The sequence below is a fragment of the Neofelis nebulosa genome, chromosome 5 (genome assembly GCF_028018385.1).
Source record: "Neofelis nebulosa isolate mNeoNeb1 chromosome 5, mNeoNeb1.pri, whole genome shotgun sequence".
Taxonomy (NCBI): Eukaryota; Metazoa; Chordata; class Mammalia; order Carnivora; family Felidae; genus Neofelis; species Neofelis nebulosa.
Window position 1 is genome coordinate 58,447,690 of NC_080786.1, and position 23,697 is coordinate 58,471,386.

The following is a 23,697-nucleotide window of genomic DNA, read 5'->3' on the forward strand; positions in this document are numbered from 1 at the left end:
TTTGTTTGGATATGGCTTTACATATTCTTCCAGTAAGTTCAAAGAAGAAAGGGTTTTGTATTTTGTTTAGTGTTCTATTCAAGAGGAAACATGTACACAAAACACAAAGCAATCTTATAGCTAATAGTAAACTATAAAATAATTCAACAATTGAGTAAAAAAAAAAAAAAAGAAATCACCTGATATACGTTACTGAATCTGTAATGTGTAAAGTGTAGTAAGAAGGATAAGGGTTCTGATTCCAGTCAGACCTGAGGACATCGGGTTGTACATGACTAGCAAATTAAGGCTCAGTGTGAAAGGTAATTTTACATTACACTTGTCACTAACACTACCACCTGGAAAGTAGCACTGCTACACAGACACACACCAAACGGTCAGATACGTGTTCCCTGAAACTGGTAACTGACTACAATCGCTTCAACAGCTGGATTCCTAAACTGTCCTGGATATTTAGGTTTGAGATCCATAGATTTTCTGTAAAGATATTCTGGTTAAAACCTTTTCCTTTTTCTTTTTTTTAAGTCACAGGTTGGCACAGTAGATGAACCTTGTTCACACACACACAAAAGAGTTGAAGGTAAGATCCTGACAGCTTTCCAGGCCCATTCTGATTATTGCCCTTGGTTCTGTGTAATAAAAGTTTCCACTTTTCTGATTCAAATAACTTTCTGTTAATTGAAGGAAATGGCCCTAGCTCACCACTTCAGTTTCCTAACATATAAAGAAGCAAACCTGTTGTCTTACTACCTTGCAAAGTCATGAAACAAGGTAATTTGCATAAGGGTCCAGTCGTCCTTAGTGCAGTTGGAAGGCTCTCCATAAACCTTTGCTATTACTTTTTACTTAGCATCTCCTCTTGGAAGCTAATCAGATGAAGTCAGAAAGCAGCCCAAAGCATTTACACCCAGAAGGGATCTTAGAGCTATGAATCTGAAGCTAGAGATAATCTCTGATTCATGTAGTGTTCCTAGAAACTCATCAAATTAAGTTTTTAAAAATAATATTCCATATTTCAAATCTTATCCTCATTTAAAGAAATCTTCTGTCAAGTAAGTATACATTACTCATGAAAGGATTTCCATATTTAACTGCTTAAGTTTTTTCAGTAATTATTACCAAGGGATCATATTTCACTAGGAATTAATTCAGGTTTTAATGAATACAGATATGGACTATGATTTCACTGTGCAATACTGCTGATCACCTTTTACTATATCAGCCAAGCTATTGCACTTCTAACATAATTCTCATGAAATTCATTTTTTGGAAAGTAAATTATGACTTAAATAGTTTCTATTATTTAAAAATTATATTTCCAGGGAAGCCTGGGTGGCTCATTCGGTTTAACATCTGACTTCAGCTGAGGTCATGATATCATGGTTCATGAGTTCAAGTCCTGCATTAGGCTCTGTGCTGACAGCTCAGAGCCTGGAGCCTGCTTTGGACTCTGTGTCTCCCTCTCTCTCTGCCCCTCCCCCACTCGCACTTTGTCTCTCTCAAAAATAAAGAAAGCATTTAAAATTTTTTTTAACAATTAATTAATTAATTAATTAAAATTATATTTCCAGTGTTATAAGGGTATAAACATATATAAAAATTAATCAAGTTGAACACAGTATTTGTGTATTTTACAGTATGTTATCTATTAATGTTTTAAATTTATTTTTTAATTATTTTTATTTTTATTTTCTTATTTTAGAGAGAATGAGAGTGTCTAAGCAGGGGAGAGGGGTAAAGATAGAGAGAATCTCAAGCAGACTTCGCATAAAGCCCGACATGGGGTTCAATCCCATGGCCCTGGGATTATGACCTGAGCCGAAATCACGAGTGTGATACTCAAATGACTGAACCACCCAGGCACCCCAGTATATAGTATGTATTTAAAAGTGAAAATAAAATAAGGCATTTACTTAAAAGAAGCATATTTCTTACTATTGTTTAAACCTACTCTTTTGCATATGTAACACTGTCACATTTGAAGTATATAATAATATTATTGTGTCCTAAAATTTTACTAGTTATCCTTAGATAGAAAATTGATCATCTTAGCATCAAGATATTGATTGTCTCATATCGAATAAATGCATTACTAGCAACTCTTGTTTAAAAATTTACTTCCAATCTACAGAAATCACTTTTGCAGGATAGTCATGATTATGTTCAATGAATCTGCCTACCTTGGTAGTAAGAAAGAACCCAGGGAATTAACTATTTTTGAAAAAATCTAAGGGAGCCAAAGCATGCACAGATTTCTTACAGAGTCCCACAGTTCATTTGATGAATAATTTTGACAATTATTATCATTAGGAGGCATTTACAACAACTAAAAAGAGCGATCTTATTTCTTTTATTATAATATAAACCCCATAACCTTGACTTGGTATAACAACTGATACCAATTACAGTGTCATCAGTTTGGTCAGTGAATCAGGTTGAGAGTGGTAAGAGGGCAGATTTTTATCAGAAACCGTTTAGAATAGAGGCGCCTAGGCGGCTCAGTCAGTTAAGCTAAGCGTCTGACTCTTGGTTTCAGCTCAGGTCGTGATGTCACGCACGGTTCATGAGTTTGAGCAGTGTGGAGCCTGCTTGGAACTCTCTGTCTGCCTGTCTCTCTCTCTGCCTCTTCCCTGCTCACTCTTTTTTTTTTCTTTCAAAATAAATAAATAAACTTTTTTTTTAATTTTTATTTATTTTTGAGAGACAGGGAGAGACAGCATGAGCAGGGGAGAGGCAGAGAGAGGAGGAGAATCAGAATCCCAGGCAGGCTCCAGACTCTGAGCTGTCAGCCCAAAGCCCCACTCGGGACTCAAACTCACGAACCATGAGATCATGACCTGAGCTAAAGTGCGATGCTTAACCAACTGAGCCACCCAGGCACCCCAATAAATAAACATTTTTTTAAAGAAGAGTTTGTAATAAATTGATACACTTAAAGAAAGGTTTTACAAACTTGTCTCAACCTTAGACAAACTAGGGTGCAGTTCTATCAATTTAGAATCCTAGACCGAACTGTAACCTACTAAGTGACTTTTCCATCAAAACAGTTTTGGTATCAACAACTTTGATACCAAGTGGTTCCTAATTCCTATCATAAGATATTAACATAGGTTTTTTTAAGTTTTTTTTTTTTTAATGCTTATTTATTTTTGAGAGAGAAAGAGAGTTGGTGGGGGAGGGGCAGAGAGAGAGGGAGACACAGGATCCCAAGCAGGCTCCAGGCTTTGAGCTGTCAGCACAGAGCCTGACACAAGGCTCAAACTCACAAACCGTGAGATCATGACCTGAGCCAAAGTCAGACGCTTAACCAACTGAGCTATCCAGGTGCCCCTTTTTAAGTTTTTTAACAGTGTAATATTAGTTTCAGGTGTACTCTATAGTGATTCAACAATTCCATAAAACACCCGGTGCTCATTACAAGTATAAAATACTAACATAGTTCTTAAAGAAAAAAATATGAAATATGAGGATATTCACTAAACTGTTAACAGTGACGATCTTTTGAATAGTTTAATTATAGGTGATTCTATTTTCTTCTTTAACTTTATACTTTGCAATGTATTTTCATATATAAATGAATATATTTTTGCAATATAAACATAAATTAAAATAAACAACTAAGAGGATGGTACTCTGGAATAACTGATATCAGAAAAAATGCTCAAGAATAATAATACTAAAACCCAATTATTTGCTCATAGCAAACACTGTTTTCATGCTCAATATATAATACTAAATAATTCTATCCAAGCTTCCCATTTATTCAAATTTTATGTAGATAATCCAGATTGACCAATTGTCATTCTTTCCACTTATTCTCAAATATTGTTTGCACACTGACTGCATATCATAGATAGCACTGTATTATAAGCTATTTTGTTGTTGTTTTGCTTTTAGTAATTTTTAAACTGTTCCATGCCCCAATAATATTTTCCATGTTTTGAACAACAATGTCATGACACACAGATTGTGACTATCCACAGTAGAGTAAAATAAAAAGTGCAAATCACAGTAAAAAATCAATACTTGTATCTTATTTATTTATGCTTTTCTTATTCAGAGGAGATCAAACTTTAATATTTACAATAACATTATCTTGTCAATGAAGAGATTCCAGGACCAGAATACCTATGTTTGAATCCAGTTCTGCCATGAGCTAATAATGTGACTTTGTATACTTTGTGTTTCTTTATGTCTCAAATTTATCATTTCCCTTAAATGGTATGACATTAATACTTGTTATGAATGTAGATCACTAAATGTAAAACACTTAATAGAGCTTGTGGTATATACTAAGCTCTCTCTATTATTCTCACCTACCACAGGACTGAATGCTGCCAGAAATATTAGCAATAGTGTCATATAAATTACATGGAAAACATTTGAGAATTGTAATTTTCAGGCACAGAATTCCAATGTAACTCCTTGAGTACATCTACATCTCAATCTAAATATACATATTAAGAATAATTCTACCCCACCTAACTGCACATTTGCATAGAATCACCAACTCTCATTGGCCTGAGTTTTCAATTTCACCCTGAATAATTAATAGCTCATTAGGATACCCTTTAGGCTGCAGAACTGAAGATGAGTTCCACTTGGGAAACCGTTATTTCAATAATGAGATTAATTATGTGTGTGAAAACCTGCTGATAGCCACTGACAGTTTTATTCCAGAAGAAGAAAAATAAGTGGCTCATACCATGTCACTGGTAAATGCTATGTAAGGACAGAGAACATGAGCCTATAGAACATGTTGCCTTCATATGTAGCAATAACATGACACTGTTTGGAAAACAGGAATAAACTTTCTATACAAATTTTTATACGCCTCCCCAAAGAAACTGGTATGAATGTTTTCCTTTCAGTGGCTACCCTTGAGCAACTCAGTTAGATATGTTCGTAACAGAGCTCATTGCTCTTCTATGGGCAGCCAACCATTTCCCTACAGTAGAAATCTGAAAGCAATTCTAGAGGCATCTCTCTCAAGCTTTTTCCCACCCCAATCCATTGAATCATTCACAAAGCCCAAAAGTTTTAATATTACACATATTTCTTAAATCCATTCCTCCCATAACCTTACCTAACCCATATCTCTCCAATTTTAGATACTGTGTTTCTCCCCTGAGGGTTTCAACAACCCTCTGATTGACTGCGCTGACTCCAGCCTTGTCTCTTTCAAATCAATCATCCATGCATCTGCTGGAGAGATCTATTGAAAATGCAAATCTCTCATTTAAAATCCTTCAACGTTTTCCTTTGGCTATAGTACACTGGCCAACTTCCTTAATGCAGCAAATTAACTCTGTGCTACTTCATCTTCTATCTTCACGGAGAGAAAACTCCGTTATATCCAGTGTTGCCTTCTCTGAATCTGCTTTTTCTTTCCCTTCCCCTTCCGTCTACATTCAGCTCTCCCCTCTCCTCCTCCAACTCAATTAGGTAGCAATTGTATCTGCTTCAATTATATCCTGGGGAAAAACACTACAGTTGTACTTATTAAACTGCATTGTTATTATCTATCTGCCCACATAGGTATTTAGCTCTTATAAAAGGAGTGATATATTGTGTAAGAGTGAGAACATCGAAGTTAAACAAGCCTTTATCATATTTTGATCAGTAATATACTACTTTAGCTTTAAGCTTTTATGTTTAAGCTCTTTGTACGTCAACTTTTGTATCAGTAAAATGAGTAATTGTGAGGTATAAGATCGCCTATTATTTATTTTAAAATATCTCAGTATGTGCACAATATTTAACTGATCAGAAATGTATACTCAGGGTGCCTGGATGGCTCAGTCAGTTAAGCATCCAGCTCTTGATTTCGGCTCAGGTCACAGTCTCACAGTTCGTGAGTTCAAGCCCAGCATCGGGCTCTGAGCTGACAGCAAGGAGCCTGCTTGGGATTCTCCCTCCCCCTCTCTCTGCCCCTCCCTGTTTGTGTGCCTTTCTCTTTCTTTCAAGATAAATATACTTAAAAATAAAAATAAATAAAAATTAAAAAAAAAAAAAAAGAAATGTATACTCACCCCCAGAGTGGTAAATTAATATTTGAAAGATTCTAATCCACATTCTACATGAAGCTTCTCAAACGGCTTCAACTATCCTTATTTCTGTTAAATATCACAGAGTTCATTAATTAGCATTATAAGCATTTAATTTTTTTTTTCATTGCTGAATGAGATATTCAAGATATGTACATTGGCTAGATAAATTTTTTTCAGGCCCTCCACCTTGTGTAAACTAGAAAAAAGAATCTAGAGCAACCAATATCTTATACCCTTTCGAAATGCACCTGAAATTTAGGATTCTGATACCTGTAATCAAAGCTGACAAGAAAGCTCATCAATATTTCTGCTAGAATACTGTTGCATGTGTCAGAAAAAGCATTCTATGTGAGGTGCTGGTGGGAGCACATCAAGGACAGAAAGCTAAAGAACAGAATGAAGACTGATACTGAGCTTGTTTGCTAAGAAAGGTCTTTATGTGGGCAAACTCTTGTATGAGACTCACATTCAATTGAAATATACTTCCTAGGGGTGCCTAGGTGGCTCGGTCGATAAAGTGTCTGACTGTAGCTCAGGTCATGAGATCGCTGTTTGTGAGTTCGAGCCCCACGTCGGGCTCTGTGCTGACAGCTCAGAGCCTGGAGCCTGCTTCGGATTCTGTGTCTCCCTCTCTCTGCCCCTCCCCCACTTGCACTCAGTCTCTCTTTCTCAAAAATAAACATTAAAAAAATTAAAAAAGAAAAAGAAGTATATTTCCTAGTAACAAGGTCATGGTTAAAAACATGTAAAGCTTTGCCCACTGCTAACTAGTAGAGGCTGCTCATACCTACATAAGAGCCATATAGTTGTAAGTAAAGCCTTTCCTTAGATAAATATGCAACGATAAGATAACATTGTGCAAAGTGACAACCATAGAGTTTAGCATATAGTAGATACAATTATTTAATACATAACTGTGTTTACTTCATCTTTATATCCCTGCAGCCTAGTGTTCAATGTTGGCAATATTGACATTTTGGACCAGAAAATAGTTTTTTGCCGTGGGGTGGGGGCGCTATCCTATGCATTATAAGATGTTCAACAGCATCGTTGGCCTCTACTAACTCAATGCCAACAGCACTCCCCAGCTGTGACAACCAAAAAGGCCTTCAAAGGTTAAGTGTTCCTGAATGAGACAAAGTCACCCTTGGGTGGTAACCACTGCTGTTACCTAATGTAGTGCTAGGTATATACCACAAGTTCTAAATTTTATTAGAAGTTTCAGGGGCTGCATAGCTCACATGAAACTCAATTAGTGGTTTCAATCCTCAAGTGTCATAATAAATTTTATTCTTTTCCTGCAACTTTTACTATTACCTCAAAATTTTATGTCATTGATAATTGAGAGATTATCCTAAATTTAGAATCAGTAAGCATCAGAGGGAGAAGGGTATTTTTTTTGTATCTTAAATCTATGGATGGGAAGGATGAGATGAAATAGAGACAAAACCTGAATTTTCCTCATCTCCCTCCCTTTGTATGAATAGGATTATTTCTGAACTTTTAATGCAAAATAATTAGAATTACAAAAGAAGAAAGAAAGAAAGAAAGAAAGAAAGAAAGAAAGAAAGAAAGAAAGAAAGAAAGAAAAAATGTATTAAACCTGATGGGAAAATATATTTTGTTATGTATGAATCGTACCGATAAGTGGTGTCATCATTTTTTTAAACTTAAATAAATGTAAAACAATTACTTACAATTTTAAGACCAGTGAATTTTACTTTCTGGTGAATAAACTCATACTCATTCACCCAACAATTTACAAATGCCAGATTGGTAAAGTCAGGTTACAAAACCAAATCCTGATCATACCTAAAAGACAAAAGATTAGTATGTAACTTATGCCATGTATCTATAGCCAAAAGAAAAAAATTACATAAATAATATATTTTTCAGACTTAGAACTTGAAAATGGTTACTCTATTTATCAAATATCTCCCAATGGGACTGGCTAAATGCAAAACAAAAATTTTGATTTCTAATTAGAGTTTAAAATCCCATAAGATTAATGGGATCAATTAACATCAACATAAAGCACACTATACATATTAAGAAAATAACCTCCTTTAATTCTCAGAATTTAATATAATGGCAAATTCATACTATGAAGATGGACAGCTTTGAAGTCCCCCCCAACAAGTCTCATTTATGGATTTAAAAAATGTAACTTGGGGCGCCTGGGTGGCGCAGTCGGTTAAGCGTCAGACTTCAGCCAGGTCACGATCTCGCGGTCCGTGAGTTTGAGCCCCGCGTCAAGCTCTGGGCTGATGGCTCGGAGCCTGGAGCCTGTTTCCGATTCTGTGTCTCCCTCTCTCTCTGCCCCTCCCCCATTCATGCTCTGTCTCTCTCTGTCCCAAAAATAAATTAAAAAAAAAAAAAAAAAGTTGAAAAAAAAAAAAAATGTAACTCTTTGGGGCGCCTGGGTGGCTCAGTCGGTTGAACGACCGACTTCGGCTCCGGTCATGATCTTACGGTTTGTGAGTTTGAGTCCCGAGTCGGGCTCTGTGCTGACAGCTCAGAGCCTGGAGCCTGCTTCTGATTCTGTGTCTCCCTCTCTCTTTGCCCCTCCCCCACTCATGCTCTGTCTCTCTCTGTCTCAGAAATAAATAAACATAAAAAAAAATTTTTTTAATAAAAAAAAGTAACTCTTCAATAATGAAATAAATTGCATGCATGAACTAACTTCAAAATTATGCAGTTCTGTATTACCCATAGTTTTGCTTTCCTCCATTACTAGCTCTCCAGTTATGAAATAATACACAGTTTTAAAGAAGAAAATTTAAATTTTGTAATACTTGGTTGTTTGGTATACCTATTATTTTTTTATATATACAAAGTGTTAGAAGCATCTACGTATTTAGAGAACTTTTACTGAATCTCTATTACGTGCCAAATATTGCACTAAATTATGGTAAACAGCTGAGCAAGAATATTGGAAATTATTTTTGGTCACAAATCAGAAAATGGGAATTCTAGTCCTTAGAATTGTTAACATAATACTACTTTTCATTATACTATTATTGTCAAATAGTTATTAAGTTCCCTTTGTATTAAACCTGTGCTTTTAGCTCAATGCATTATGCATGTTGAATCATTTATATCCTCTTAACAATCCTGCAAGAAATGTATGACCTCTGTTTTTAAAATGAGTAACTTGAGCTTCCCTGAACTTCTCTTTTTTGACTTATAAAATGAGAATAATGATTTCTGTTACTAGCTATTAGGATTGTTGTGGGAATCACATTCACTCATGTGCATGTGTGCGCAAGAGTGACCCACACAAACCTCAGGTGATGTTGTTACAATGAATGGCATCAAAATAGTCCCTTTTGAGCATAATAAACCTTTTAAGATTTAATTCTTAATTCCTTTTAGGAACTAGAAAGCATGCCCCCGCATATAAGTCAGAGCCTCTGATACATCAGCCTGTCCTTTAGTGGCCAGGGATTGTTGCAGTTAAGTGCCTCATGACTACCAGCCCAGCGGGGTGCCCTGGATGCTCTGACAGGGCACTCTACTAAACTGTTGTTGAGAAGCAGGAATGTGACCAAACCCCACGCAGCTGATGGTGTTCAACCCCAGGGAGAAAACTGGACTCAGAAACAGGTTTTCTAGTTTCCTTTAAGACTGGAATTTGAGAAGGGACAATGAACTAAGGTTGGTTTGGAGAAACAGTTACTTTCAGAAAAAAGAATATATTCCATTGCTAAGAAATTTCTGTTCCTTGGGGGAAAAGGGGGCATAAACAAAGGGTGCTAGGTCTCAAAAAGAGGAACCAAGTGATCTGGCAAATTATTGGCTTCTATAAATATTTCCAAAGAATCTATGGAGACCTGTGGGCTCTTGGACTGGATGGAAAGAGGAAGTCCCTGGAAAAAAATATGGTGCAGGAAAAGAAGGCTGAACTTTCTAGAACAAGGGATCCGCAGAAAAATGACTACAATTTTCCCAGCAACATCATGCTTATCTTTTCTATTTTCTCTTCTGATACATTTAGGACAGATTCATTGCAATTTTGACAATAACTCTCCACCTGGCAGCTGTTTAGCGGAGTGATTCTCAAGTTCTGAGTTATATGATTGAGGTGAGGGAAACGGGGCCATCCTATCCTCTCAATTTGCTCTTCCTCTCCAACAAATTAAATAACATAGTGATTGGTTCAAAACTAGGTTTTTACTAGTTACCTCTTCAATAACTGGTGTAATGCCATCAGACTCATTAATCCACACTTTTTGTACTCTTCTTTTATCATAGAGTTCATATGCTCCTCCATTTCTACATTTTTTCTATAAAAAGAGCAGGATCCTTAACAAAAGAAAAGGGAGAACATAGAAACAACAATTATGTTTTCAAAGGAGGAACTTAAATTAGTATCTTTTACCATTTCCAGAATGCTGACATATTTTTGACCATGGTTGTGAAAATCTTGAGCAAATTCAGGAAGGTCTTTGAATTTAACTTCATAATAACTGAAGTCTTATGTCTTTCATGACAATATCAGCGAACTGAACATACTGAAAGGCAACTGTGCATATCAGTAACCAGTAGTATTTACATGCAGTTTAAACTATTCAACATCCGCGTGTCTGGGTGGCTCAGTCGCCTGAGTGACCAGCTCATTATTTCAGCTCAGGTAGTGATCTCAGGGTCATGGGAATGAGCCTTGCATCAGATCCTGGTCTGAGTGTGGAGCCTGATTAAAATTTTCTCTCTCTCTCTCTTCTCTCTCTCTCTATCCCTCTAACCCTCTTCCCCACGCGTGCTTTTTCTCTCTGAAAAAAAAAAAATAAAAAAATAAAAAATAAAATAAAATATTCAACATCCAATATGCATTTCATAGTTCTGGAATTATGAAAAATTTATACATTTCTTTGGAATTACTTTTAATATAAATCAATCATAGTATCAATATATTCTTTAACTAAATGTTTTCAAAACTTTAATATTAGTTACTATATATTTTGTTTCACGGGATAGCATAAATATTCGTCCAGAGTGTACAAGTAATTTTCACTGAATGAGAAAAACATGTTGTGAGGTTTGGCATTTTCACACAAAAAGTTACAGATAAACATGAAATACTGCATTTTTACCAGATTATAATGACTTTTCCTTACGCTAATTCTCATAAAAAAAACAAGGCAATAAAAATACCGATAAAATAATGACTGTCTAGTGTTCAAATCTATCAAATGATATAATTTTATGTACAAATATAAAATATATATGCATGTATATTTAAATATACTTATGTACATATGAAGAAATAATGTCAATATTGGTCATTTTGGAAATTGTTAAGTAACACATTTAGTCACTGAACTAACAAAAGAAATGCCTGTTTCCCAATTTCTAGACACTATCTCTTTCACATCATCTATAATTAAATAATTTCAGTGGCTCAGGTGGAGTTCAAGCACCTAATATTAAAGTATCGATGGTAGTCCAAAAAGCTTAAACAAAGAAAACAAACAAACAAACAAACAAACAAAAAAAACAGAGGTAAGGAATAAGGAATTGATTTGATGAAATTTTAATAAGTAGCCAAATTCCCCTGAATTGTGAAAAATGATCTCACAATTCGTGAGTTCGAGCCCCACATCAGAGGCCTTGGTGCTGACAGCTCGGAGCCTGGAGCCTACTTACAGATTCTGTGTCTCCCTCTCTCTCTGCCCCTCCCCTGATCATGCTCTGTCTCTCAAAAATAAATAAATGTTAAAAAAAATTTTAATCACTTTAATAAGCCAATTCTTTTTCTAGTTGAATGTGTTCTACTATAATTGTAATAATGTCTTATTTGTCTATACTTACCCTAAAATTTGTTCCCCACATGACTTAAGGCAGTTTTAAATACATAAGTCATGTAAGGTAGAATAAAGGCAAAAATGTTCATCAAGAAATCCAAATGGAGAGAAATTTCTAAAAGAATATGTGCCAATATCATGAACTTAATACCTAATAGATTACATTCAATAAATGCTACAATTTTTAAATTGTAATAGCAGTTATTTTCCCATTGCATTTGCAGTACAATAGCAGTTATATTTCCATTTCCATATTGTGTCAGATATGCAAGATGCCTATATTTGCAAAACAATGTACCTCTAGTACTCCTTGGGTCTCCTGGTTCAAAATTGCAACTACCTATTCTACATCATTTCTTAGATGTCTAATAGACAATTGAGACATAACATGTCTAGAAACAACCTTTAGATTTCTGTTCTCATCCATCTACCAAACAAATCTGCTCCTTTTCAATTCTTCTACAATTAAGTGGCTGAACTTTGCTCTCAGGCCAAAAAATTTCCAGGGCCCCTATCTTTGTTTTATAATCCACCTCCATCTATCAGCAAATCCTTCCTTCTTACTATATTTTCCTAAGTACACCCAAGTTTCAACTTCCAATAATGCCACCTTCACCCAATCAATTTTGATTATTACAATTACAGCCTATCCATTCTGCTTGCTTGCATTCTTGTTCCATCGAAATATTTTCCTACATAGCTCTCAGACATTACTCATCTGTCCACAACAATAGGTGCCTAGCCACTAAAAATCAAAGCCCTTAAAATGGCTTCCACTGACCAAAACAATCTGCCCAGACTACCTTTCATTACCTCATCTACCTATCTTCATTTTACCAATCAACAAGCCAAGATCTTCCCAATCTCATTTTTGTTCTTGCTGGCCACTATGTCTAGAAATTATCTTCCCCAGACACCCAAGCATCTCACTTTCTACAGGTCACTGTGCAGATGTAACCTTACCAGAGAAACATTCCCTGCCACTTTACACTTTAGCAGGAACATACTCTCTTTTTATGTTCCCATTTCCAGTAAGCAAGACTAGGGGAAAGAGTTAGCAGAGTTATTTAAATGAGAAGCTATTTTTTTTTTTTTTTTAAATTTTTGGGACAGAGAGAGACAGAGCATGAACGGGGGAGGGGCAGAGAGAGAGGGAGACACAGAATCGGAAACAGGCTCCAGGCTCCGAGCCATCAGCCCAGAGCCTGACGCGGGGCTCGAACACACGGACCGTGAGATCGTGACCTGGCTGAAGTAGGACGCTTAACCGACTGCGCCACCCAGGTGCCCCGAGAAGCTATTTTTTAAACCTAAGTAGTTCCTGGCATATTGCCACAATATCAATTTTTATAACTGAGAGCAACAGTTCCAAAGAAAGACAAATGCAGCAGTAGGGGCTGAAGTCAAGCAAAAATAGAGAATTTGGAAGTAATCTGTGATGAAAAAGAAGTAAATCATGTTGACCTTTGTCGTGAACTTGCTAAATCCCTAGAAGGTGGTTCTGAGTTGGGAAATGCCATATTCAAATGCACTTATAATTTTGAAGAAATTATTTATGCTAAGTATGTTGTTATACTTGCCTCTTTGTTTCCAATGTCAGCGGCAATTTAGACAGCCATTGTCATAATAAACTTACTCTACTCACCTTCCTTTCTACAGTGTGCATTTGTACTCACTAAAACAGTTTAAAAATAAAGATTTAATCTCTAATAGTTTCCAAATATATTTTCTGACATATTGATCTTTGCTATTTCCTAAATATAATTTTGTACTGTTATAATTACTTTTGTCTTTTCCTCAATATCCCATATCCATTTTATCTTTTTTTGTTTCCCTAGCAACATTTTCAAAAGATTTAAATGACAACATTGGCGGGCGCCTAGGTGGCTGGGTCGGTTGAGCGTCCGACTTTGGCTCAGGTCACGATCTCACGGTCCGTGAGTTCGAGCCCCAGGTAGGGCTCTGGGCCGATGGCTCAGAGCCTGGAGCCTGCTTCCGATTCTGTGTCTCCCTCTCTCTCTGCCCCTCCCCCGTTCATGCTCTGTCTCTCTGTCTCAAGAATAAATGTTTAAAAAAAAATTAAAAAAATAATAAATGACAACATTGGGAATAATGTAGAAGGTTTTTCATATTTTATATAGAAGTGTCTGCTAGGGAAATAGCAAAGTATCTCATATTTTACAGAAACATTGCCTACCAGAAAAACAAAAACAAAAACAAAAAAACAAGCAAACAAACAAAAACTTGTACCTTTTTATCCTTGATTTCTAAGTGTAAAAAGCTCAGATACATGGGGGCACCTGGGTGGCTCAGTCGGTTGAGCATCCGGCTTCGGCCTCAGGTCATGATCTCTCAGTTTGGGGGTTCGAGCCCCGCATCGGGCTCTGTGCTGACAGCTTACAGCCTGGAGCCTGCTTCAAATTCTGTGTCTCCCTCTCTCTCTGCTCCTCCCCTGCTCATGCCCTGTCTCTCTCTGTCTCAAAAATAAATAAAAACATTAAAAAAAATTAAAAGAAAAAAGATCAGATACATGTTTGAAACTGGAGAAATGTCAAATTAAAAATCACTACAAAATGTTACTTTTTCTGATCACTTTAATGCTACTGAATGTACTGTAAGTGACTTCAAGAGATTACTGAGTGTTCAAAGTTGCTGATCCACTGAACTCTTTTAACATACTGATGAGGGACTTCATAACTTTTGTTATTGGGATCTATAATCTAAACAGATTCACGCACACACACACACACACACACACACATATATCATAATTATGATATATTTGGACATTTGCTATTTTCCAATGGTCATAATGGTCCTGTGTTCATTAATTAAATATAGAACAAGATTGTCACATACCTAGTTTGCATAATTAGTAAATTGAAGTTATCTGCGGCTTAGAGAATACATTATTTAAAATATAAAAAATGTTACTTTTAAAATGTTTAGAGTGGCACAGTCAGTGAATATTTTCTAATTCTATGGTCAATCTGTAGGTGAAATTATGCTAAAATATAAGTGCTGTTTTTGAGATAATATAAACCTATAGTCATACATTATTAGAATATTTTAAAATAATTTTCATATATTTTAAAATAAAAGTAAACAAAATAATTTGAGGTTATGTTGCTTTACATGATTTTGAAAATTAGAATTTTCCCCTTGTACATTGTCTCTTAAAATTGATGGAACTCTGTTGCTGCTGACATTACTATTGCTTGAACTAGGTGAATAAGTATTTACAAAGTTTTATAAATAGCAACCTAATCTGCTTTTCTAATTTCACTAATCATATTTACTTAGCAGTTTAATTTCTTTTTGCAAATATTAAACTTAAAACAATATTGAAGGCATCTATATAGTTTCACATTTTAAAAGTATTAATTGATCATTTTCACTTGCTAAATTTAGGGGACAAGAAGATTCTTATAACAGTTTGGCATATAATACACACAACATAATCACTGTTCCTAGATAAATTCAATCTCCAAATGTAATGATTTTTCTAGGTGGTAAAATTATGTAATAAATGTAAAAACATATTTTACTTTTTATTCTCGTCTTCTAAAAAGCATAGGATGGATATGAATGGGGTTAGTATAAGTATCTGGACACAAAATGACCATTAAAATGGATATAATTAATATGAAAGTTTTATGAAGTTTATACAAATATGTAGCAATATACATATTTGTGGTAGAACAGCAAAAGAACTCTTGGGGTAAAATACAGATGCTCATTTTAAATCTTGATGCTATTTCTGTGTGATAGATACATTGTCTTCTGAAATTTTAATTTCTTAGTTTTAAAGTTAGCTTGATTTGATTGGATCACTAACTCTAAACCAGTGGATATTTCATGGATGCATCTCAGGAATTTCCCTGAAACTACATGCAAAATTTAGTTTGTATGTGCATTTTTTTTTATTTTTTATTTTTGGAGAGGAGTTGATAGCTCTTATTAGAATCTCAAATAGTTAGGGACTACAAAGAGAGAGAGAGAGAGAATAAACAACTTAATAGATTATCATATGGTCCTTTTTATTTCCAAATTTATGTTATTCAACTTTAAATGGAACCCATACACTCTCTCCATTTTATATATCATTATTGGCAAGGAATATACGTAAGCCTGTTATAAATAATTTGCACAGGGAAGAAAAATATAACTTAAACAACTTGAAAACCAAACCTTGACCTGGAAACAATTGGGTGTCTTTGTGTTGTGAGAAGCACACTGTTAATATCATTGCCAAACCAAATAGGTAAATTTATCCTGCTAAATTTAGCTTCTAGCCCTTAAAAGAAATAGAGGGGAAAAAAAAAAAAAAACAGAGGGAACTGGAAAAAGAACACACACGAACACCCCTCAAGGACTGTATAATTAAAGAGCATGTTGCTTATAGAGAAACGTCAGCCTCACCAGCATTTGTTGTCTTTTGGTCAACCTCATAGCTATGATTGTCTGCAAAGAAGCACCAGGGAAGGAGAGACTCATTCAGTGGATGCCAACAGCAGCCGCGCTGTTCATACACTGCCTGGTAAAGCATCACAAAGAATTGTATTATTTGCCATTTTCTATTATGTCCATCTCAAATTTTCACATAGAGCTTCATTTGGCCCATGGTAATGAAAATACTCCTCTCTCTTTCCTTCAAAATGTGTTTTATCGTGAAACTCAATAGGATTTAGTGGGGGGAAAAAGATACCTTATTGTCAGAGAGCCAAGGATGGAACTGCAAATCTGCCTCACTAGCAAATAAGTAGTTTATTTAATATACCTGAGTCTCCATCACCTATATCTGGAAAAGGGTTGTCATTTTACCTACATTGAATGGTATAATGAGTATTAACTATGATAATGCTTGTAAGTGTTGGCATGGCACATGGCATGTAATAAATGATTAACAAATTGGATATCATAATACATCACATATACAATTGGAAATTGGAAGCTTTCTACAATTTATTATAAAACTCTGAACTAAGATGGCTTTTATTATCCTTAGTTATATAGGTAAATAATAGTCAATTAAACTGCTAGTAAATTAATCTTTGCAAATCACTTGTTTTTTTAGAAGAAATACATTCAGAGTCAGATTCTCATGTGTATACAACATGTGTTATGTTCACACACTTACAGACCATAATGCAATGAACAGTAAGACCTTTATCAAGGTGATGAGCTTTATCAAATACAGCAACTTGATTTTACGAGAAAGGAATTTATATACATATGCACTGATACGATACCCGAACTAAAATGAGAATAAATCACAAAGGTAAAAAATAATATTTTTTAGCACTTTGAAAGTCTTCTAAAAAGAGGAATACAATATATCAGGTCTGGATTGTTATCATTTTGAAACATCTGGTGTTTCCTTTACATTCTTTTTATTTCCTATGTTTCAACTGAAATTCATCCATTTATCTAACTTCATTAGGTGTGTGTGTGTGTGTTCCAGGTGTGGTGGCAAAATGTGTGCATAAGTGTATCAAATTTTGGTGTTCTTTGGTGTCATTATTACACTCTTTGTTTTCAAGACAGTTAAAAAATTTGGACACATTATATTGTATTATTTCAAAAGAAGTAACAAGAAACAACATTTTGATCTCTTGGGTTTGTTATTGTTGTTGTTCTTTTGTTTTATGATAATAAAAGAGATTATTTAATTTCATTAGAGATATAAATCACAATATCTGCACGAATTAACTTCTACTAACATGCCTGGCAAAAAATGTTCCATAATTCATTTCTGAGTGGTTTTTTTTTTTTTTTGCATGGTTTTTTATTGTTGTTGTTCCTTTAAGTGTATTTGACCACAAAGATGACTTCTCAGTTAGATTATGTTGTGGACATTTTCTATAAATCAAGCTAAAACTTTAGCTCTCCAGTTGTAATGAAAACTTACCTGAATCATGTGTGCTAAAATGACATATAAAAAAAGAAGAATTGGGCTTGAGTACTCTGTGAGTAGAAAAGAAACATTTAAGTCACATAAGCCAAACTACAAACCTTAACTTTTATTATGCATTGTAAAGATAATCATAAGAGAAATTTAAGTTACCTTTCTAAAAATGGTATGAGATAATGACTTTTAATCAATACTCTGCCATCTGGAAATCCCTTGTAATAATCAGTTACTGCAAAAGTTAAGTAATTTCCCCATTTCGCTTTATAAACCATCCTGTAATGTCTTTGAATTTAAAAGCGCCCATTTCATGAACTTTTACTCTACTTTAGTAAAAGTGTATATACAATAAACTCTCACTAAATACTATTTAGTGATTTGGTGGTTACAATTTTGTTAATTCTGGATTTTTGACACGTGATAAGATGAATTATAAAAAATGATGTTGTTGTAAGATTTAGCAAAACTAGTAATACCTTTTTTTTCAACCCAGAGCATATTGTATTAAGCCATGTGAGTCAAAGTGAAATCTGTTTGCTAAATCTCCGTCAAGTATTATGGGTACACTCAGACTTCCATAGCCTGAATAACTAATGAATAACAAGTCCTTCTTTGCAAAGTCAGATGTTTCTGATTATTTGCCTTCAAAAACAAAAAGAAAACAGAAAAGAGGAAATAATAGGGTTTCTGGCTAATATATTTTTTAAAAGAATAATTCTTTTGATGATACGCAATTATGTGTTTTAAGATAGAACTCAGACAAGTTTAAGGAACAGACTGACCTGTCTTGTAACAAATCTCTTTAGTTACTTTACTTATGTGAACAAAGTTTATCAACTTGAACAAAACTTAAAAGAGAAAAATAAGAGTATATCTGACATGGAATTCTATCTCATTCTATTAATAATCTATAGTCACTCACAAATGCAAGAATGTGGGGGAAGCCCCATTAAGTGCATTAAGAGATGTATGTTCAATAACATTTTATTTCTTCTTTCATTAAATATGCAATATATTTAAGGTATTTTGAGAAATTTTGTATTACTAGTAGTTGAAATGATTTCTTTACCAGAAGAAACGTTTGTAACACTTGGAAACTTAAAGCAATAGTAAATAAAATAAATTTATAATTTCAGTTTATTTATAAAATTTTGACACTGCAAGTCATAATATGTTTACCAACAAAGGACTTCTAGGCATAAAAATAGGTAAAACTCTCATGGCAAAGGTGAGGGGATGGTAGGGTATAAATACAAGTATAAAAGAAAATGGAATAAAATTTCCTACTGAAAAAGAACAACTTGTATGTGTATATTTTTGGACGGATTACATAGTATAACAAATCATTATGAAAAAGTATTTTTATTGATATATTTTATTTTGTGGATGTGATAACTTTTTTATTATGGGATTTTTATTAAATCTGCAATTATTCAAACTCTGATAACGATTTTTTATATTTTAACTTAAAGGAGTTGGAAGGAATACATGGTTTTTCATATTTTTTATTGGCCAAGTACTCTTGTCTACTCAGTAACTCCAGTTCAATGGAAGGGCTTCATCAAAAGTTTTCTAAAGAACAATTATTTTCATTCGGTTGGTAGAAAATGTGATGGAGACAATAAGTTTTGCTTGTTCTCCCAAAGTTTTCTATTTCTTCTCAAGAAGGAGCCAGTACTTTGTAATTCTAAGAGTCAGGTTTTCTGCAGAACTAAATTAAAAGCTCTTTGAATTCAGGGTTTCCTCTCCCAGACACTCCTAGAGGTAAGACCATCGAGGAGTTTGATGGCAGCCAAGAAGAAGAGAGATTTGCTTCCCAATGTGTGGAAAAGTCAAGTGTCAGTAGCTCCCTGGGTGACCAAATCCAGCACCCCACTCTGCATAGTGCACTGGAGAGTTGGCATGACCCTAAAGCTAGGACGACATGACACATTTGAGGAATACAGACCTGAACCACAGGGCTGTTCCAGGATTGCAACAAACTGGCAGTGCCTCTTCAATTAAAGGGACTTGCTTTGCTGGATGAACAAACCTATAACCAGAATAGCAGCTAAGAAGTCTTGCTTCACAAAACTACAAATTTAGCACAGCCCTGGGAAGCAAGAGAAGCCCCAGCAGTGGCTAAAAATGAATGTCCTACCAATCGGACAGATTAAGGAATGAAATATTATATTTAAGTTACTTAAGGGGAAAATACTTAATGCAAATATGTATATTTCTTGCAGGCCAGAGGTTGTGCACTAAATATTACATTTATAACATGAATATTAGGAACATAAAATCCATGATAGAATTTGGGAAATCAGATTTCTTATATTCCTCAATAGAAAATATTACTTTAAAAACCAGAACCAGTGATAAATGAAAATAGCCATAAATTTTTCCACTTAGGAGGCTTTTGTTATCATATAGTAGTTCTATTTGTGATAAACTGAAAACGGACAAACAATTACACATTTGACGACTGTAAGTCCCTCCAAAACACATGGCTGCCCACTCAGTTCTGCATTTGGAGAACAAAAGCAGCCATAATTTAGAAATTCCTTACATTAGCATAAATTGAGTCCTTTTTTTTAGAGAAACACAGTAGACTTGATGCTTAATAATTTGCTTTTTTGCTTAATTTGTTAATATCAAATATAGACCTTCATACTTCTTAATGATTGCATAGAACTCCATTTCATGGTCGAACTGCCACATGTGCTGAATTCCATCTTGAAGGATAAAGAGGTTGTTGGCTGCTGTTGTCTTTCATTTTTCTTGTTTTTTTTTTTTCTCTTTTTGACCACCTAGAATATTTTACTTTATTTCATTTTTCTTTCTGCTTTATTGAGATACCATTGACATATAACATTATGCATGCTTAGGTTATACAGAATGTTAATTTGATAGACTTACATATTGAAAAATGATTACCACCATAGCATTAGCATTGACACTTGTTAATTACAAGTTTCTGTCCTATCAATGAATTTCACCCACTATTTCTGTCCTATCAATACACAGAACTGGATGCCTCTAGTTCTTATATTTTGCCTCTGTATTACTTTGTAGACTTCTGTGTCTGTAAGACTAAAAGACTTTTCTATAAGACTAAATTATTTCTTGTAAATGTACCTGATTTAAAATGACTAAAATTCAAAGTGATATATCACACACCTATATACATACACACATACATGCAGGATAAACATTGCAGTAGGGAGGCTGCTGGTGAAAAAGAGTCTGGGGCATCTAAGCTGATTAGTTTGGTATTTCTCTAGAAGTTTTACAAAAGAACGAGTATGTTTTTTGTTTGTTTTGTTTGGGCAGATTATTCCTTTGACCATTAAAGTAGATCTCAATAAATAACTGACAAAATTTAAGCAGTTAGTATGAAACTGTATCTTTAGTTAACCAAACCTTGAGATTTTTAGTTATAATCCATTTAGATGTAGAGCAGTATCTTAGAATTTTATCTGTATATTTGAAATAGTTGATCTTTTTAGAAGTAATGAAATAGCATTAACTTGCTTATTAGTTAGTCCTATGTAAAATTTCAATAAAAATTATATTCTACTTTACCAGGGTTTCTCAACCTTGACACTAAGTTTCCCCCTAGGGGAAAAAAAAATTGCTCCCATTTGAGAACTGCTGTGTTATATCAATCTGTGTTTGCAGTAAAATTATAATTTATTTATAATTTTGATTATAACAACAATCTAATTTCATTCTAAAATTTATTTTAAACATTATTATTCACAATATAGACAATAAATGTATGGAGTCAATAAATGCAGAAGTTCGATAAAAAAACTAATCAGTAATATATGGCCAAATTGTGTCTGAAAATATATTTTTTTGAAAATTATTTTTAAAACTGTTTTTACATCTTGAAAAGGGAAGATTATTCCTACTACTCTATTATAGTATGAATTTATAAATGGGACTTTATAAATAAGATTTGCCCAGGCCAGTTGATTGGTCTCAAACTTCTATTCTATTAGTTCATTAAAATGGATTAAGGAATGCAGAAACAAAGCATTCATAAAACTTCAAAAGAACAAAATAAAAGTGATGAGATTGCCTTACAAAGTCAGGTTTTTCAACATTTTGCCACTCTGACCTAAGAATTATGGCTAAGTGAACAAGTATGTATATATGTTAGCAGTGGGTATGGTTTCATTGTTCTGTTATCAAATTTATCAGTAAAAATTTTTAAAAAATTAACATTTATTTATTTTTGAAAGAGAGAGACAGAGTGTGAGCAGGGGAGGGGCAGAGATAGAGGGAGACACAGAATCCTAAGTAGTCATCAGGCTCTGAGCTGTCAGCACAGAGCCCAATGAAGGGCTCAAACTCACAAACTGTGAGATCATGACCTGAGCCAAAGTTGGGTGCTTAACCGACTGAGCCACCCAGGTGCCCCATCAGTAAAGATTTTAAACTTTTTCATCATAAAATATATATATACACACACACATACACACACATATGTGTGTATATATATATTTATATATATGTATATATCATGGCACCAAATAAGGCTGCCATGGACAAATCAGTCTAGAAAACCTACTTAATTCTTAATTTTTTAATGGGTTTTATCTTATATGTTTAAGTTATGTTTTAGCTCTTGATTTACCAAAGCAATGATAGTTAAAACATAGCAAATTCTTTTACATGCTTTTCTTTACAAAAAAAGAAAACACAAATGTATTACTTAAAATCTCATTTGGGATCATAGATGAATAAAGGAATTCTATCTAGAAATAAAGTCTTTAAGAAAAAGAAAAGAAATATTTTACCTAAAACAATGTATGACTCAATTGAGTAGTCAACTCAGTTTTATTTTAGAGTGAACTAGAAGAAAATGTAGTAATCCTTCTTTATTTAGAATCTCAACCATTGAAGAATTCAAAGAAATTGATACATATTTTTAACATATCATCTCAAGCTAGCTAGCTAGAACTGACATTCTCTCACAGAATGTGAATTAGTGTTTGTTGACTGAAGACAGACTGATCTACTCCCCTTTTAAAATCTCTGTTTCGATATACACCCTACCTCAGAAGTGGCTTTGTAGCTACTGCCATGGTCCAGACTGTTGTGCACCTCAAAAGTAAGTTTTCTAAAATAATCTTATTTTTATATTTGTATGCTCCACCAAATGGAGCATACATTAAATGCATACCATTGAAAAGGAAATAAAAGAGTTTGGTTTGAATAAGTAATACTTTCAAAAAATAAAAATCTCTCTCTCTCTAGAGCTATACAGAGAACATAGATATTTCATAATCAAGTTCAACAACAGGTAATACCTATGTTCTTTTAGCTATTCGCATTTATTGTATGGTCTCAATTCCTATATTTTCTGTCCACAGTATTGACACAGAAGCATGATTATATCCTGAAAGGTTTTCTACATTAAGTAATTAATCAATTAACTCACTAAAGTGTCTTCAACATGTGCCCAGCACTCAATAGTTATAGAAGATCTGGTCTTAAGATACATTTCTCACTCAATATTAGGAAGTTTCCTTTGTCTTACAAAAACCAATGCAAAATGCCATAGTTATACAGGGCCCACTTTCTAAAACACAAATTTGACCAACATTTTGAGTTAAATGTATTTAGAAGCACTGTATAATTTTTTTTTTTTTGGAAAAAGCACAAAGTTCATAGTTTAATGCACAAGACCATTAATGTTCTAAGTTTGTGATTATGCCCTCAACTACTCACCTAGATGCCCTCTTCAGTTTTGTTTTTGGGCTATCTCAGTCCTATTGGATACTATTAATAACTTCATTTTCCATAGACATTTCTTATAAATAGAGAAAATCAGGGGGATTCTTTTCAGGAAATGAGAAAATTTTAATGCCTGTGTTTATCAGCACCACCTATCACATGGATTATTTCCTTTCCTGATGCCTCTGTCATTGTCCACTAATTC